Source organism: Lampris incognitus, chromosome 2 (genome assembly GCF_029633865.1).
Source record: "Lampris incognitus isolate fLamInc1 chromosome 2, fLamInc1.hap2, whole genome shotgun sequence".
Lineage (NCBI taxonomy): Eukaryota > Metazoa > Chordata > Actinopteri > Lampriformes > Lampridae > Lampris > Lampris incognitus.
In genome coordinates this window covers 21,584,968-21,592,155 of record NC_079212.1, presented here as the reverse complement: position 1 = coordinate 21,592,155, position 7,188 = coordinate 21,584,968, and positions in this window count along the sequence as shown.

Below are 7,188 nucleotides of genomic sequence, written 5' to 3'. Positions count from 1 at the left end.
AATTTTAACAATAGCATAAGACTCAACAGCATCATTTCTATTATTTTATCTGGCTTGAAGGGACTGATGACATGTTTTTTTTTTTTTTTGCTTTATTTAATAGTGACAGTAGAGACAGGGATGACATGCTGCAAAGGGCCCGGGCTGGATTCTAACCCAGGCCTCTGCATTAAGGACTCAGCCTTGCTATGTGGTACGCGCTCTACCAGGCGAGCCACCGGGACGCCCCCAGGACATGTGACATGTTTTGACCGTGAAAGAAAAATCTTGGCAAGCTTTTCTAACATGGCCCAATGTCTAATCTGAAGAGATCTCCACTGCTCCAAAGTGCTGTTTACTTGACTCCGGTTTGCTTACGCCTTAGGCCTTCTAGCATCTCCTAGTGGGCAAACTGCCCCGTGTTTTCACTTTCCCCAAATTATGTATGCCTGAACTTGAAGAAATAAACTCAGTTAATGGGCATACTTTGAGACATCTCGACAGAGAAAACAACTCAATTCATCTCATTATTTTATAAGTTAAATTTTGCTGACTGGGCCGCACTACATTTCCCAAGGACTGCTTGTCATTCATTCGCCGCACTTTTACTGTTGGTTGACTGGTGCAGTTGTGAGGCTAATCCAGGCAATTACATAATATTTTTGTCATTTGTACAAGTAATTTTACATAATACTCAAATATGGAATGAACAAACCTTTTCTCTTCTCCAGGAGAAGGCTGAACAGCTTCATAATGAGGCCCGTCGTTGGGCTATGGTCAGGGCCATTGGTGCTAGTATAAATGACCTAAGGAAGTTAAGCCTACATCGGTGTGTCAGCTTGTACTGACTTCCAAGAAGGTTGAACCAGTTCCTCTGGGTACGTTTGTTGACAGTGTTTCATCACTCAACTAAGTGACATCTTCGGTCGAAACTGACTGCAGGTATCCCCACCCCTATAAACAATACAGTAAAATACAGTTGCATAACAACCGAAACCAACGACCACTTTCATGTGCAAATATGGCTGTGACCATGAACTAGAGTTTCAGTGGCCATGTGTACTACTGAAACTCAACTGTGCTATCGAAACTCTAGTTGATGGTCACACCCATATTTGCACATGAAACTGGTCGTTGGTTTCGGTTGCTATGCATCTGTCGCCATCTTACAATGCTGTGATTGCAACATTCTCTAATCCTCTATGAATAGTACACATGGCCATTGAAACGCTAGTTAATGGTCACACCCATATTTGCATATGAAACTGGCCGTTGGGTTTCGGTCGTTATGCCGCTGTCAAGGCTCAGCGTTTCCGGTTTTTTAATTTTAAAAGCCATCCGGCATGCAGAATTTCGCCACAAGAGGGCACTGTTACATAACCTCACACGAAAATGAACAACTTTTGGATCCGTGGAAACATAAAATCCGGTTGAAAATCCGTTTAAAAATCTGGGTATTTTTCGGGGGAAATCGGTAAAAAACCGAAAACGCTGAGTGGGATACCTGCAGTCAGTTTAGACTGTAGAGGTCACTTAGATGAGTGATGAAACGTTTCTCTCAATAAACGTTGTGTCCAGATGAACTGATTCAACGTTCTGGGACCTACATAAACCTTTGCAGACTTCAGTTTGTGGGGTGCGGGCTGTAATAGTCACATAATGGATATATTTAGACACGGGATCCATTGTGCACAGTTCAAAAAAAGTTGGCAGGATTATGAGAGCGGTGAGAACAGTGTGCCGCTGTTCACACTGATATCATTGCTCATTACAGCAATCACAGTGGCCTCAACTGATCTCTACTGCCATCAGCTGAAGTGGCTCAGGCTGATTTTGGGAGCAGTTGATTTCTATGGTTTATTAAAGGGGCCCGATGAGTAGCTCACTACACAGAGAGATGTGAAAGCAGGATTACCAGGAAACAGTGGTATTGATTGGGTCAAGAAGCCCAGGGTTGCATTACACATTCGACCAGGGAGAGAGGATTTGAGGTGAAAACAGTGCTGACTGAAAGATGAGATAAGACTTTGATGACTCACCCAGTCGGCCATCATGTCTCTGCCTTATAAAATATGGCAGGGACTAACTTTGTCCCCAAACTATTTGGATTGTTGCTGCTACTATGTCAAGTTATAGTGTGAAGTATCTGCTGTCCAGTGTATGCTCATGTGTGTCTTTGTGTGCTAAATAGAGACAACTAGATATGAAAGAGAGAAAAAAAGGGATAACATAAATTGATATCTACGTTTAACTCCACATCACTAGATTTACATTGATGGGTTTTTTTCTCATGTCAATAAAACCTAATCAGTGTATAACTGAAAAGCTCTCTCGGCTGTTGTGGTTTCACTGATGTTTTTTAGAGACACACCAATCAGCCAAAACATTAATACCACCTGCCTAATATTGTGTAGGTCCCCCTTGTGCCACCAAAACAGCTCTGATCTGTCGAGTCATGGACTCCACAAGACCTCTGAAGGTGTCCCCTGGTATCTGGCACCAAGACATTAGCAGCAGATCCTTTAAGTCCTGTAAGTTGCGAGGTGGGGCTTCCATGGATCGGACTTGTTTTTCCAGCACATCCCACAGATGCTTGATTGGATTGAGATCTGGGGAATTTGGAGGCCAATGCAACACCCTGAACTCTTTGTCATGTTCCTCAAACCATTACTGAACAATGTTTGTAGTGTGGCAGGGTGCATTATCCTGCTGAAAGAGGCCGCTGCCATCAGGGAATACCGTTGCCATGAAGGGGTGTACCTGGTCTGCAACAATGTTTCGGTAGGTGGTACATTTCAAAGTAACATCCACATGAATACCAGGACCCAAGGTTTACCAGCAGAACATTGCTCAGAGCATCACACTGCTTCCGCGGGCTTGCCTTCTTCCCATAGTGCATCCTGGTGCCATCTCTAATCCAGATAAATGACACACACTCACCCGGCCATCCACATGATGTAAAAGAAAACGTGATACATCAGACCAGGCCACCCTCTTCCATTGCTCCATGGTCCGGTTCTGACACTCATGCGCCCATTATAGGCACTTTCGGTGGTGGACAGGGGTCATCATGGGCACTCTGACCGGTCTGCAGCCACACAGCCCCAAACACAGCAAGCTGCGATGCACTGTGTGTTCTGACACCCGTCTATCATAACCAGCATTAACTTTTTCATCATTTTGAGCTACAGTAGCTCTTCTGCGGGATGTAATGAGATGTTATTCACTTCACCCGTCAGTGGTTTTAATGTTTTGGCTGATTGGTGTATTTATCCATCCATTCTTTATAAATGAATCCATCCATCCATTCATTAGTGTAGTTCTTTCCTCATCTGGTCGCTGATCGCATAAATCACCACTAGGGAACGACAAAGTAGACATTATGTTGGCCTACTTACCTGCGACATGAAAATTATTGTTGAAAGGATGAATTTTTTGATTACATACTTCCTGGTGGTAAATTTTTGGCATTGGTCGTCGATCATTAAGACATTAATACGTATAGTTAATTAAACATGGAAAAACAAACCGAATTAACAATTTCTGTCCGCAAGTAATTAAATCAAGTGATTAAATAGTTAAAAAAAACAGCGGTGACGTTTTCATTGAATCATTTGGGTTTCTCTGGTCTTACATTGTTCTCATGCAAATGGTTTGTAAGCAATTATCTGCATCGCAGTGTTACTAGTTTAACTACGTAGCGTGGTGGGAGTGGCGGCGCTGGTTACTGAATGAAATAGCTTTCCGGTAGCGAAGCTCTTTCATTGAGCCCACACAAGCTACATTTTCCCATCCAGCCATTACCCAAGCCGCTTATCCGAACTCGGGTCGTGGGATGCTGGAGCCTGTCCCATTTCTAAAGCTCAGGCGCAGGGGAGCTTTCTGCAGCGGACTGAAATAAAACTGCTCAAGATCAAGAAGTGACGCCACCGCCATACACGATCACGGACCTGTATGTGCGGCCAACAGAAGCGCTTCCGTGTGACAGTGACGTCACATACCAATCCTTGGCCTGATGCCTGCGATTTGTCTACTGCAGGGGAACACACACACACACACACACACACACACACATACACACACATACACACACACACCATGTCACCCTATACTTGTGGGGACCCCCTCACTGACTGCATTAATTCCCTAGAATTCCCTAGCACTTACCCTAACCTTAACCATCACAACTACATGCCTAACCTTAACCTTTACCCTAATTTCAACCTAATCCTAATTCTAACCTTACCCTTAAACCAAGTCCTAACCCCAAAATAGACCACTTTCCTCATTTGGGACCCATAAAATGCCCCCCCCCCAACACACACAGATGAACATACACACACTCTCGACACCTGTTTTTTGTTATTATGTGGAGCACATGTTTTGTTTTTTGTTTTTTTTTCTTTTTTTTGCCAAATTGGTTTTGGAGCAGTGAGAGCAGACAGCACAGTTTATTGTTTAATAAACAATTGAACTGAACATTTTTTGCCTGCCTATCTGTTTGACTGACAGTTTTATTGATCACTGAGATAGCATTGTCTTGGAATGAAGTTGGCTCAACAACAAAAAAATAGCTTGGAACTTTTGCCATGTTGCTGTAGCTTGCTAGTGAAGTAAATAGGGGCAGCACGGTGGCGCAGTTGTTAGCGCTGTCGCCTCACAGCAAGAAGGTCCTGGGTTCGAGCCCTAGGGTAGTCCAACCTTGGGGGGGTCATCCCGGGTCGTCCTCTGTGTGGAGTTTGCATGTTCTCCCCATGTCTGCGTGGGTTTCCTCCGGGTGCTCCGGTTTCCTCCCACAGTCCAAAGACATGTAGGTCAGGTGAATCAGCCATACTAAATTGCCCATAGGTATGAATGTGTGTGTGTGTGTGTGTGTGTGTGTGTGTGTGTGTGTGTGTGTGTGTGTGTCGGCCCTGTGTGATGGCCTGGTGGCCTGTCCGGGGTTTCTTCCCGCCTGCTGCCCAATGACTACTGAGATAGGCTCCAGCATCTCCGCAATCCTCAGAGCAGGATAAGCGGTTCGGATAATGGATGGATGGATGGATGGATGGGTAAATAGGACGGATGGGTAAATAGTCCAACATCAGCCAAACAGCAACCTACATAGCAGCAGTCCAATGGTCAAGCACTGCCCCCCCCCCCGAGGGTCATGTACCATACTGCAACAACCCCCAAGGGCTGGGCACAACTGACGTCTCAGTAAGCGGAATACGAGCCCCCTGACAGTGCGCCGAGCACTGAATGGGACACCAAGTCAGCAGTCATTTCCCTGAGATATGACTGCACGAAGGTCGGAGTAGAGGGCCAAGAAGCTGCCAAGCAGATGTCCTCCACTGACACTCCCCCGAAAAGTGCTATTGAGGATGCAATGCACCTAGTAGAGTGCGCCCTGAGGCCCACTGGGGCAGGTTGGCCTATAGCATTGTAACTCTTGCGCACTGCATCACAAATCCAGTGAGCTAGCCACTGCACAGATAGAGGGGCCCCCTGAGCCCAACAACTATGGCAGACGAACAGCCTGAAAGTGACTTCCTGAAAGTCGCCGAGTGCTCCACATAACAGCAAAGTGCCTGCACCGGGCACAGGTTGTGGAGGTGCTCCACCTCCCTGTCAGCGTGAAGAAGTGGAAATCATGCTCTCAGACGGATGACCCAAACGAGGAAAAGATTACCTTTGGCTGGAAGGACAGATTGGGGCACAGTTCCACCAATCCCTTGTCATCACTAACAGACATGCAAGAGGGATGTACTGACAAGGCACACAAATTCCTCACTCTCTTGGCCAAAGTAAGAGCCAACAGAAGTGCTGTCTTGATAGATAAAAGCTCCAATTCCACCTGACCCAGTGGCTCAAAAGGTGGACCAGCCAAACCATCCAGAACCGTCTGTAGTTCCCACTGAGGGAGCTTCAGCCTACGGACCCCAAACCAGGGAGCGCTTAACCAAGGGGTGGCTACTGATGGTTAAGCCAAAACCATTTTGGCCTGCTGTAATCACTGCTGCAAACACCCTCAAGGTGGAGGCAGCGCCACATCTCTCAAACAATTCCTGTCGCACTGCAAAACATGTTGCAAAGGGTAGGAGTGTGGGTCGAGGTTCCTGGCCTTGAAACCCATCCCCAAAAACCGGCCTGCGGCTAGCATGAGCTTTGGAGGTGGAAGGGGCACATGCACTCTGAATAGTCACGACAACTGAGCCTTTGTCAGTCCCCATGTCCCGCTTTCCTGTGTTACTGTTGCTAGGTTAGACAAACAAAGCTCTGAGGGGGTCCATTCCCATAGAAAAACATTGAAAACTTGTACACGTAGTTAACATTAAAACTCATAATTTTGATTCTTAAAAACGTTGCCTGTCGTGTGCTGTTCTCTCTTTGTTGATCTAACCTTCGTCTAAATAATTTAAAAGAGGAGAAAGAGTTTATCATTTTTAAATGGCAGACATTCATAAACTGCCTTGACATCGTTCAGATTTCTCTAAGAGTTTACACTGCAATCCACACAGAGCATCAATTGCAATTTTTTGTCATATTATACTACTGTTTACTGTTTTATCAGTCTACTGTTTGTTATCATCACATTAGAATTATATTGGAAATTCTAAAAGTAATATTGTGTGGACCTGTTCTTTGTAATAATTTAAACAAAAACTTCATTGCCAACCTTCTAAAATGGGTTTCATGCTTCTTGCAGATGCACTGTGTGGGTCGTCCGCAAGAAGCATGAATATGTTTAAGCCCTAGGGGGACTGAGCTGGGACCCAGGGACGGATTAAACCAATCTGGGGCCCGGGGCACAATAATTCACGAGGCCCCCCTATAACAACACCAGAGAGTCTGAATGCAATTTCACCAAGCAGTTTTGATTAGTCATGTGACTTACAGTAATCACCGGAAACAACGCAACGCATGTGATATTCTTAAAGGACCTACAAAACGTTACGTTATTATTATTATTATTATTGTTGTTGTTGTTATTATTTCACCCGTCACCAGCACTAACTGCTAAGGCGCGCAAACGTCACGTTAACGTTACCTCCCAGAATGCATTGAATATGTAAGGGATAATGTACAGTGAGCCGGTTATTATTACGAAATAAACCCCCGACAGGGTGATGCAGGACCCCGACGCGAGCGGAAGGGTCTTGAATCACCCTTGAATCACCCTAATGATTTTTGTTTTTGTTTGTATGTGTAGCCTATAACATTTAACTG